Source organism: Chiloscyllium plagiosum, unplaced genomic scaffold (assembly GCF_037043375.1).
Source record: "Chiloscyllium plagiosum isolate Xiang-an unplaced genomic scaffold, Cpla_swu_hap1 HiC_scaffold_3, whole genome shotgun sequence".
Taxonomy (NCBI): domain Eukaryota; kingdom Metazoa; phylum Chordata; class Chondrichthyes; order Orectolobiformes; family Hemiscylliidae; genus Chiloscyllium; species Chiloscyllium plagiosum.
Window position 1 is genome coordinate 135,547,103 of NW_028270141.1, and position 12,827 is coordinate 135,559,929.

Consider the following 12,827-nt stretch of genomic DNA (forward strand, 5'->3'; position numbering starts at 1 on the left):
CAATTTTGATTGAATCATACAATCCTACAGTGTGAAAGGAGGCCCATCAAGTCCACACCAATCCTCTGAAGAGCTTGCTCTAGTTGGCCATAAACAGGTCCAGGCTGCATGCGTTGAAAGGATAATTCAGCCCAAATGCCTTCCTCTGTCCTGGGACTTTGTTCGTACGTGAGAGCACATGATGAATCCAGCATGCTTGAGGTGTTCAATGACTGGTGGGCAACACAGGGGCTAGAGTGCATCCTCACTCCTGGAAAGGATATTTTAATTCAATGAGGTAAAAACAATGACTGCAGATGCTGGAAACCAAATTCTGGGTCAGTGGTGCTGGAAGAGCACAGCAATTCAGGCAGCATCTGAAAAGCTTCAATGTTTTCTTTGAGGTTTTGGATTTTTTTTTTGTTTTCATTATAGTACTATAAGGGCTATTTTTAAATTAATTTGCTCAAGAGTCAGTGAGGACATTGGTGAGTAATTTTGGATGCTGAGCTATGTAATACTGTATCCTGTAAATATGTCTACTCTTAAGAAAGAGATCTGTGTCTTGTTTGAAATTGAAACTAGAATTAAGGGGCATAGACTCAAAATTAGGGGAAGCAGATTTCAGACCGAGTTTAAAAGGAGTTTTTTCACCCAAAGGGCTGCGAATCTGTGCAATTCCCTGCCCAGTGAAGCGGTTGATGCTATCTCGTTGAATGTTTTTAAGGCAAAGATTGATTTTTGAACAGCAAAGGAATTAAGGGTTATGGTCAGCAGGCGGCTAAGTAGAGCTGAGTCCACAAAAAGATCAGCTATGCTCTTATTGAATGATGGAGCAGGCTTGATCGGCCAGATGGCCTGCTCCTGCTCCTATTTCGTATGTTTTTATGTTCTTGTATTTCATTTATTGATCGGTAACAGCAGTGAGCTGTACTTTCCTTCCCTTAATTATTGAATGTCGGTAGAGTGTTATTATCACGAGTTAGGGATCATCTATAGTATCATTTTAAATGCTGGGCACTGCACTTTGGAATGGGTGGAGGGAGATTAATAGAGAGATAATAGGGGATACAGAACTTTAAGAATGTTAAGATATAAAAAAAGTTAAAACATTGAGCAACTACAGAAGCAGGAAAGGTTAAGTTGAGATTTAATCAGGATATTCAAAGTTGAGTCACCAGAGAGCACTGATTTTAGATAATTGATAAATGAGTGTAATAACGAAGATGTTCGAATCCCTCTGTTAATTAAACAAACACCCAGAAAAGCTCATAACATGAGTTAAAAGTTCGAAGATTTCTTTTGAGTAGCAAGTTATCAATGTTGTAAGGAACTATCTAAAAGGAATGTGCAAGCAGGTTCAATAAACACAATCAGGAGAATTAAACAATACTTAAAGGGAAATATATTGAAGTGCATGAGCAAGGGAATGTGACATATTAGCTGGATTTCTGAAGCAGCACGAATACAATGGACTAAGTGATCTCCTTTGTGTTCTGTAATTCTATCTATCCAAGTGATACCATTTCAGAAAGAATTAGTCAACTAAATGGACGGAGGTATAGAATGAACAAAATGTTGTTCTGAGGAAGGGTCACCGGACCTGAAACGTTAACTTTACTGATGCTTCCAGATCTGCTGAGCTTTTCAAACAATTTCTGTTTTTGTTTCTCATTCACAGCATCTGCAGTTCTTTCAGTTTTTAAAATGCTCTGTGCACCTCCTATGCCTTGCTCTGTTTAAGTACACTATGATCTTACATTAGATTACTTACAATGTGGAAACAGGCCCTTCGGCCCAACAAGTCCACAACGACCCTCCGAAGAGCAACCCACTCAGACCCATTCCCTTACATTTACCCCTTCACCTAACACTACGGGCAATTTAGCATGGCCAATTCACCTAACCTGCACATTTTTGGTCTGTGGGGGAAAACCAGACCACCCAGAGGAAACCCACGCAGACACGGGGAGAATGTGCAAACTCCACACAGACAGTTGCCTGAGGCGGGAATTGAACCCAGGTCTGCGGCACTGTGAGGCAGCAGTGCTAACCACCGTGCCACCCTATGATCTATATGTCCTTATTTGCTATGATCTGTTTGATCTGAAAAATGTGTTGCTGGAAAAGCGCAGCAGGTCAGGCAGCATCCAAAGAGCAGGAGAATCGATGTTTCGGGCATAAGCCCTTCTTGTACTGCTCGCAAATCAAAGCTTTTCACTGTACTTAGGTACATGTGACTACAGTAAATCAAATCAAATACTTTGATGACATATGCACTGGAATGTACAAATTTCTGGTGTGAATAATTCAAGATTGCTCATGTTCCTTCTTAATGGCAAACATTTCCAGATGAAACGCAAGTATAATTATCGCGATATAATATCACCTTTCCCAAGATGCTGAAATTGCTCTATCCAGGATGCACAATGGTTTGTTGAAGGATTTTGCTATTCTTGTGGCAGAAATTGGCAAATGACAAGTAGGAAAAATATTTAGGATGGCAATGCAATTACCAAGTGTTTTGAGGGATAAGTTCCAGCTTGTCAGGATTGCAAAGACTTTAGGTATTAAAATACGACATTGCTGATTGAATAGCTATTTGTCTCTTCATGGACTGTTTTATTTATTCTTTCATGGAATGTCAGTCACACTGATGAGATCAGTGTTTATTATTTTATCCTAATTGCTCTTGAGAAGGTAGTGGTGAGTTGCCTTCTTGAACTAATTCAGTCTATGTGGTGTGTTAAAAAGAGACTTCTAGGATTTTGACTCGGTAACACTGAAAGACTGTCAATATAGATCAGGATCAAAAACAGAAATTGCTGGAGAAGTTCAGCAGGTCTGACAGCATCTGTGCACGTTAACTCTGTTTCCTCTCCACAGATGCTGCCAGACCTCCTGAGTTTTTGCAGCAATTTCTTATTTTGTTTCTGATTTCCAGCAACAACTGTTCTTTGGAGATTTTTTTTCCATATCAGGATGGTGTGTGGCTCAGAGGAGAACTTGCAATTGTGGTGATGCTATGTCTCTGCAATCATGGATTTTAAGATTTAACTGACACATGAATTATTGAAAGAGAAATTGAAATTTGAAAACTGATCTTGTTTTCTTATTGTATGTATATGTGTGTATATTATAGATACTTAGTCATTGACTGTTCAAGATAAACACCAATGAATTTCTAGATATTAAGAACTTAAACAGATATAGGAATAGTAGAAAAATGATTTTGAGGTATAAGGTCAGCCAATGATCTAATTGACTGGTGGAGCAGTCTCACATGGCTGAAAGGCTTACTCCTGCTCCTATTTCTATGTCTATCCTGACTCTTTACTAGGTCAGTGGAGGTCAGATGAGCTCAGTTGGCTGGATGGTTGGTTTATGCAGCAGTATTACAGAAACAATGTGGGTTCAATTCCCATCAAATGCTGAGGTTACCATGAAGGAGTCTCCCGCTCAACCTCTCCCTTCATCTGACGTATGGTGGCTCTTTGGTTAAATCATCACATATCTAATGAGAGAGCAATCCTATGTCTGATAAGACTGTGGTGACACAACCTGGATAATCCATAACTGATCAAACTGCCCCATTCTGTTGTCTAAGGTAATGTTTCTGAAAGGGTTAGTATTAGCAGTTACATTAGACTCCATCCAATCTGCTAGTGATATATAATCCCAGATGGAAGTCCAGATCCTCTTGGGACCTGATGTGTCATTCTGTGGATCCTGATAATCTTTGTAATTGTCCCTAAATAGCTGGAGAAAGTGAGGTCTGCAGATGCTGGAGATCAAAGTTGAAACTTTATTGCTGGAACAGCACAGCAGGTCAGGCAGCATCCAGGGAACAGGAGATTCGACGTTTCGGGCACAGGCCCTTCTATAGCTGATCTAACTTGCAACTATTTATATCATTCAATAAACTACATCTTGTTGTTCAGACAAATATGACTTCTTGTTAAGTCTCATCAGTGGTTCATCATCTACCATTATTAACCAAACAGGCCTTTATAACTGAGCTGGTAGCACTCTATCACAGTCAGCAATAGGGATCATTGCTGAAGTAACTTAAGGCAATGAGGTGGAAAAAAAAAATCCATTTGACCCAGAATGAATTTTTTTTTACAAGACAACTGAGTTTACAACTTTAATAATCTCACTGTTTTAAGAATACTGAGACAGCAGCTACAAGCAGTTGAGCAGAGAGACAGGCTGCAGTACTTGCAAAAGGGACAGCTGAATAAAAGCAGTACATTTGGGCGGCACGGTGGCACAGTGGTTAGCACCAGAGACCCGGGTTCAATTCCTGCCTCAGGCGACTGACTGTGGAGTTTGCACATTCTCCCCTTGTCTGCGTGGGTTTCCTCCGGGAGCTCTGGTTTCCTCCCACAGTCCAAAAATGTGCAGGTTAGGTGAATGTGACATGCTAAATTGGACATGGCAGGGGTAAATGTAGGGGAATAGGTCTGGGTGGGTTGCGCTTCGGCGGGTCGGTGTGGACTTGTTGGGCTGAAGGGCCTGTTTCCACACTGTAAGTAATCTAATCTAATCATATCAAGCAAAAATCTTCATCTCAGAATTAATTAAGATTCAGGAAAGACAGAGGGAATAAGACTTGTCAAACTTCACATGTAAAGTCCTTAGAAAAGAGGTATCTGTAAGGATTGTCCTGCCTCTGAGTTTGGGTGGGGAAGCAACCAGGTTGGAGCTCCGAGAATAATGATCTCTGTAGGAAATGGATACACTTTAATAGTCCATAGAACCAGGCTGAAAGGATAGATTCTAGTAACAGCACTTATCATTCACAGAGAGTATGAATGCCACATCATGAGGCACACTGACAGTGGCAAAGTCAAAGGCCAATAAATTAATCTATGTTGAGACTGAAGCATCAGGAAAGCTGGCTGTTGTCAAAAGACTGTTTAAAGTTAATAAAGGGGCCATTTAAAAGATTTAGAAGGTAGATAGGAACAAAAGAAAAAATAAGAATTTTAAGACATTGACAAGGTCGAGAAATAAATAATATAAAACGTGGATTTTTTGGTACGAAGATCTATTTAGGCCACAGCCACAGAATGCTATTTGATAATTTGGGACCAAGATGAGTTTTATGTATTAGGTTGTGAAATGTAATGGAGGATCCATTTTACTTAGGAAGAAGTAGAAATTCTCTATCTCGTCTGCAGAAGGCACAAAAGCTCAATTTTAACTGCAGGTGGTTGGAAAGCACCATTTTGAATATAAAGGCAAGGTAAACCGCAAGAAGCAGTATGGTATTGCTATTTCACAGAAGTGAAGCTTTAATATAGTTTGAAACCTTGAGGATACTTTAAAAACAAAAGAATTAAAACAGTATGGTATACTTCAAAATTAAAAGCCAACACATTAGAAAAAGCATCAGGATGCTGAAAGCCTAAAACAGCACCATATTGTAAGAATAACTAATGCCAATAATAAATAATGGCAGAATGAATAATACTGACTCAAAGAATCAGTGCCTGAGGACAGGATTCCATACTTGAAGAAAAGTGTTTGATTAGATTAATTCATAGGTTAGGAGTGCAATTTTAACAGCATCTGCAATTGTCCAATAGGATCTCTCAGCTTGTTTGGATAAGAGCAATAGCTGCAGAGTGGATAAGCTAACTGACCATGACATGTGGTATAGAAAACTATTCACATGGGTGTAGCAAAGGAATTATTAAAATAAAAATTTAGTAGGGATCGTACACTGATGGCGATTGGCTATGCTCTGCAGAAAAAGTGGAGGTCCAGATTCCTGATGAAATGCTTATGCCCAAAATGTTGACTCTCCTGGTCCTTGGACACTGCCTGACCCGCTGTGCTTTTCCAGCACCAAATTTTCAACCTGATCTCCAGCATCTACAGTCCTCACTTTCTCCCAGATGTTTGTGCTGCCACCCCACTGCCAGGGTTCAAGACATCTGCTCAGAGTTGGACAGCAACATATAGTGGGAAGAATAGATACATTTGTCAAGTCCATGTTGACCCAACAACATAGGTAGAACTAGGGAAGAAATTCTATATGTGGAGCTAAGCGCTAACTTAAAAAGTCAGACCTCAAAGCTTTGTACACATTGGCAAAGGGTGCATAAAATTAGAGAATGGTTCAAACACAGGGAAAGGTGGATTCTAGTTCATGGAGCACTGGTACTGGTACTGGGGAAAGTAGGGGCTGTACTATTGGCCTGTCCCAACTTGAATCATGCTGAGCCAACTACATAAATAGGGAAGGAGTGAAGGTTTTAAACTAAACAGTGGGACAAGGTATCAGATGTGTAAAGATGTGGTATTTCAAAGTATAGGGACAAGGTCCGAGAGTAAAATAACAATAACATGAGAAATGAAGTTAGATAATGGCAGAAAAGGGCAGAGATAAAAATCCCAGAAATACACCCACAATCAAGCTAGTTTTATAAATAGAACAAACAAAAACTAGTTTACAAATGTCCTTTAGAAAAGGAAATCTCTTATCCTTCCCTGATCTGGCCTGCATATGACTCCAGACCAAGAGTAATGTAATTGCCTGTTAATTGCCTTCTGGACAATTGGAGATAGATAATAGTCTGGACAATGGCTGGTCTTGGCAGCAATGTCCTCATTCCAAGAATGAATAAAATAGATACAAACCTAAAGATGGTGTATCTGAATGCATGCCTTAGTTATACACTCTTCCACCCTCTTCTGTCAAGAAGAAGATACAGAAGTCTGAAAACACACACCAACAGATTCAAGAACAACTTCTTACTTATGAATCAGACTTATGAATGGATCTCTTATACGTTAGAGTTCATTTCTTTCTGCACCTTCTCATTAGCTGTAATACCATATTCTGCATTCTGTTCTATTATTCTGATGTACTTATGTATGGTTCAAAGTTTGTGAAAAGATTTGTAGCTCGGGTGCTCGTTGTTGTGGTTCTGTTCACCGAGCTGGGAATTTGTGTTGCAGACGTTCCGTCCTGTGAAGCTCCCAAGCACTGAGGATGTCATCTAGACAGGGGACAAAATGTCTGCAACACAAATTCCCAGCTTGGCGAACAGAACCACAACAACTTATTTATGGTATGATTTGCCTGGATAGCACACAATGCAATATTTTTCACTGTATCTCTGTACATGTGAAATAAACCTCAAATCAAACCAGTCATAACAAAGTAAATGAATTGAGCATGCACATTGATTAATAATTGGATAGCCACTTTGGAAATGTGGCATCAGACATTCAAGAAGAATAAGAAACTGGGTAATGGTGGAGAGGTAGCACTTTTCATCAAAGATGGCGTTGGTACAATCATTTAGCATAACATTGCAAGAGATGGGGATATAAAATCAGTTTAGATGGAGTTGAGAAAGAGGAGGAGAAAGAAGTCACTAGTTGGAGTGGTCTACAGCCCCTTAACACTAACCGCAATGTGGGACAAGGAATTCAAGAAGAAATGCTGGGTGCTTGTGATAAAGAGATGGCAATAATAAGAGATGACATTAATTTACATATAAACTGGAAAATCAGATTGGCAGTAGTGGCCTAGATAAGGAATTAATAGATTGCTTTCAAGATAGTTTCTTAGGCAGCACCTTTGGAACTGACCAGATAGCAGGTTATATTAGTCTTGATATTGTGTAATGTGACAGGATTAATTCAAGACTTCAAAGTAAAGATACCCATAAGTAGCAGTGAGCACAATTTGATTGCCTTTTACATTCAATTTGAAAAGAAGAAGATTGGGTCGAAGACAACATTTAAATGTGAAGAAGGGCAGCTATGTGGTCATGAAGGCTGAGATAGCTGAAGTAAACTGGCATACTTCAGTTAATCATTCCTGATGAAGTGCTTTTGCCCAAAACGTTGATTTTCCTGCTCTTCGGATGCTGCCTGACCTGCTGTGTTTTTCCAGCATCACTCTAATCTAGACTCAGGATTAATCAATAGAGAAAAGGTGTGGACATTTAGGGGAATATTTCAGAATACTCAGAATAAGTAAATTCCTGCTGTGAGGAAAAATTCTAAAGGGACGACATCCCCATTTGTGGTTGGCTAAAGAAATTATGGAAAGCATCAAACTTAAGAATTCATATATACAATTGTGCAGAGATGATTTGTACATCAAATGATTGGTCAAAACATATAGACAGAGATTGACTAAAAGGTGAATCAGAACAAAGAAATTAGGAACTACAAATATAAATACAGACAGCAAGAGTTTCAACAGGTACTTCGAAAGGAAAAGGAAAATTGAGTGTTGGTCCTCTACATGTGAGAATGGGAGGTTAATTGTAATGGGAAGAAATGGCAAATGAAATCAACAAATCATTTGGGCCAAAACTTTTGTTTATTTGATTAAGTGTGAGTTGCATTGAAGTCATCAGGAGAATTCTTATTGAGTCGTCTATCAAGATTTTTGCCTATTATCTTAACAAACACATCCCATTAACTACCTTCCCCACCGCATGGCATCCCAGACATCCAATTCTATTCTTGCTATCACTGTTACTGTACCCACTTTTCACCAAGGCTCATGCTATTCCACTGCCACCAATGCTTGCAACATCTTTCCTTACTCACTGTCAATGGGCTAGGGATAGTGTAAGAAGCAAGCACTTCTAGACTTGATCAGGAGAATGTTCTATTTCCACACATGTCTAATTCAAAAAGAAAGAAGGCACTGTTAGACCTGGTCCTTGTGAATGCTGTGGGCCAAGTAGATCAAGTATCAGTAGGGGAGCATTTAAGGGACAATGTATCATAGGGTGACAGTGGTAAAATGTAAAAGCCAACCCAGAGTAAAAATGATTGACAGGGATGGTACTGACTTTAACAGGGCAAGAATGGAACTGGACTGGATAGACTGGAACCAAACGTTGGCAGGAAAATCAGTAGATGAACTACCTTTGAAGAAGAGATGTTTTGGCCAAAGTTAAGATATAATCCCTCAAAAGGGTAGGTAGGACAAACAAACCTAAAACTTCTGGATTAAAAAAGAGATACAGCTTAAGATAAAGAAGAAAAAGCATGATTCTGACGAGTAACAAGTAGTAAATACAAATGAGAACCAAGCTCATTACAGAAGATTTGGGACAAAAGCAAATTAGTATATTAAAGATAAATTGAGATAAAAAGAGTTAAAACTAATATAAGAGGAACTCCTAAGTCTTATATAGACACAAAACAATAAAGGAAGAGTAGAGTCGATTAGAAACTAAAAAAGGAAATTACACATGGAGGAGGCATGACTGAAGTTAAATGATTACTTTACACCTGTCTTTACAAAGGAAGCAGATTCAACCACTGTCATGGTAACAGAGAAAGATTGGATTAGATTCCCTACAGTATGGAAACAGGCCCTTCGGCCCAACAAGTCCACACCGACCCGCCCAGACCCATTCCCCTACCCTATTGTTACCCCTGACTAATAAACCTAAACGGACAACTTAGCATGGCCAATTCACCTGACCTGTACATCTTCGGATTATGGGAGGAAACTGGAGCACCCAGAGGAAACTCACGCAGACATGGGGAGAATGTGCAAACTCCACACAGACGTTGCCTGAGGCAGGAATCGAACTCAGGTCGCTGGCGCTGTGAGGCAGCAGTGTTAACCACTGATCCACCGTACCACACCACTGAGCCACCATGCTGCGCCACTGAGCCACCATGCTGCCCCACTGAGCCACCATGCCGCCCCACTGAGCCACCATGCTGCCCCACTGAGCCACCATGCCGCCCCAGAAAGAAACCCAGTCATGAGAAGAACTCTATTCATTTAGTCTCATTTTCCATGATACGTTTACACAATAAAAAAATATTTATATCAGTCTTAAAAGTTTCAGTTGTCCCAACATCCACAGTTCTAGATTTGTAATACAGTAACAAAGGAGTCATAATTCTCTTCTGAATAGTCAAGTTGTATTTGACAGTAATGTCCAGAGTTTCAAATCAAATCCTTTCAAAATAACACCTTTATTCAAAGAGAGAGGGAGACTGGAAGCCGCAGGCCAGCTATCTTAACATTTACCATAGGAAAGATGTTAGAATCTATTATTAAAGGCATTAGAGCTGAGAACTTAGTTAAGTTCAAGATAATCAGGTGGAGTCAACGTGGTTTTGTGGAAAGGAAAATCATGCGTAACTCATCTACTGGAGTTTTTTTGAAGAAATGGCATGAAATAACATAAAGGAGAACTGGTGTACATACTTAGATTTACAGAAGGCATTTGATAAAGTGCCATGTAAGTGGGTTTTGCAGATTTAGGGGTACACATTGACATAGATAGGAGTTTGGCTAGCTAACTGGACACAGGCAGTAGGTATAAAAAGGTTATTTTCTGGTTGGCAAGATATAATGAGTGCTGTGCCAAAGGGACTGGTGTTTGGAGCCTCAATGTTTTGCAATATATGGAAATGATTTGGATGAATGGGGATTGAAGGTACAGTTGGTAAATTTGCTAAGGACACAAAGATAGGTTCAGAAAGTAAGTTGTGAAAGGACATGAAGTAGCTACAAAGGGATTAAAAATAGGTTAAATGAATTGATAAAGATCTGGCATTTGAAATATAATGTGGGAAAATGTGAAATCTTCCAGTTTGGCAGGAAGAACACATTATCTAAATGATGAAAAATTGCAGAACTTGGAGGTACAGAGAGATCTACGTGTCATAGTACATGGATTAGAGATTAGTATGCAGGTACACCAACTAATTAAGAAGGTTAACAGAATTATTATAAGGGGAACTGAATAAAAGATAGATTATGCTTTAGCTCTTCAGGACATTGGTGAGACTCCATCAGGAAGACTGTGTACAGCATTGATCATTTAAGGAAGGGTAATAAATGCACTGGAAGTACTGCAGAGAAGGTTTATTAAACTAATATTTGGAATGGGCAGATTGTTTTATGAGGAAAGGTTGAACTGGATAGGCTTGTAGCTGCTGGAGTTTAGAAGAATAAGATGTGGTGTATTTGAGACATAAGATTATTTGGAATCTTGAAGGCGAGATTGTGAAAAGATTAATTTCCCTTGGAGGACAGTCTGGAAGTGGGAATCATTGTTTAAAAATAACGGGTGTCCAATTAAAGCAGACATGAGGAGATTTTTTTTCTAAGAGCGTTATGAGTCTTTGGAACTCTTTCCCTTCAAAGGCAGTGGAAGCAAAGTCTTTGAATATTGTAGAGCAGAAAGAGATAGATTATTGTTAAGCACGGGATGAAAAGGTATGTGGATAAGCAAAATTGTGGAGTAATCAGATTAACCATGATCTTATTGAATAGTAGAGCAGGCTAGAGGAGTCAATTGGTCTAATCTGTATGTTTGTAATGAGTGACTTATTTCCATGAAGAATCTAAGTGGTAGGAAAGTCAGAACTCCAAATAAAACAGTGCAGCATGGCACATTGTACATTAGGGCACATCCTGAATCATTCTTCCATTGGACATATTAGGACCATGAGAGGGCAGCAAAACATCAGACATCTCCCCCCCCCCCCCACCCCATCCCACCCTCCAACCCCATGAACCTATACTTATTTCATGATCTCTAGACAAAGTTTTTAAACTTCTGAATGCAAACATTCCTTGTATATAGACTCAGCATTTTTTGGAAGAGTCAATTGATGGTATTGCATCTTCTTTTAGGTACAACACATCATCACCTTGGCAACAAACATGTCTGGCCACAATTCATAAGCGTAATGTGAGTATTTCTGCTCTCTTCTGATGCCATGGCTACCTGGATGATCTCATGAACAGTCACAATGTTGAGAGTGATACACAATGGTACTCCTGCATCTGCTGATCAGTCTGTGTCCACCAGGTAAAATGGTTTCAATGCTGAATTTCCAAATCTGTGTTTGCAAGTTTTCTTTGGCAAATGATGTTAATTGTAGCAAAAACTTCTAGTTGGTTGACTTTGTCCATACAATGGGTTGCATTCACAATGTGGAAAACCTGACCATCCTAGTTGGAGGTTGTTTTGAGTCGAGTCTTGCTGGGAAGTTTTTCTATTGTTTACAATAATGCAGAGTTCTGGGACATTTCTTGCTACTGAACCTGTCTTCTGTTTGGTTCTTCCATTCTGCAGCTTCTGGCTGCCTCTTTGGAGCCTAACTATCCTCATAGATGGGCCCATTATCGGTTTTTTACCAGATGCCTCACCCATGCTTTGGAATGCTGGACAGCTTTGCACTGGATACAATACAGTATCTTGCCACACAACTTGCTTGCTTGCTTTTTGTCTCCTGGCTACAATGTCGATACTGTTTCTTGCACCTAATATTTGCAGCCTCTGTTATCTGGGTACAATAGCTGAACATTTTTGCCATCCATTAGCATTGAATCAATGCTTTAAACTTCCTTCAGATCCAAGAAGACGTTTTGAAATGCTTCAGTAAGTGTTGAGGTAATCGTTGCTCTATTATCCAATTGGACAAGTCAGCCTTTAAAAAGTCACATTCACTACCCTTATTACATCATCTACTGGCACATTGTTCTATTGATTTCCATGAGTTTTACTCCCATGACATGTGAAAACAATTTTAAGCCACCTGCTTCAGTCAACAGCAGCCCTCAGGTAAATCCCTGGAAGAGGGATGAACACTGTTTGGCAAGGGCCAACCATGATGCCAATAGAGTTTGGGGAACGCCCATTCTCTTCTTGACTTGAGAAGAAGTAGTTAACCAAATGTTTACAATCTAATGATTAGAATGAATGAACAACCTGAAGTGGTCTCTCACTGAAAGAAAATAATACTGCAAATTCTGTTTTAAAAATAAAACAGAAGTTCATTTTTAAGTGTATTATCAAAATAGACAAAGATTACATAGAATAAAC

The 12,827-nt window shown here is 39.4% G+C and overlaps 1 protein-coding gene across 5 annotated transcripts in view; it reads left to right on the forward strand.

Moving 5' to 3' along the window:
- The window catches only part of rmdn2 (regulator of microtubule dynamics 2), a 415,905-nt gene that overhangs the window by 298,042 nt on the left and 105,036 nt on the right, over positions 1-12,827 (forward strand). For 4 of the 5 annotated variants that reach the window (XR_015754552.1, XR_015754541.1, XR_015754542.1 and 1 more), the window contains one exon: positions 11,633-11,810. The exons of the other annotated variant lie outside the window; for it this stretch is intronic. The gene's annotated coding sequence lies outside the window, so the exon portion shown is untranslated. The remainder of the gene's footprint in view (positions 1-11,632; positions 11,811-12,827) is intronic. 5 annotated transcript variants of the gene reach the window in all.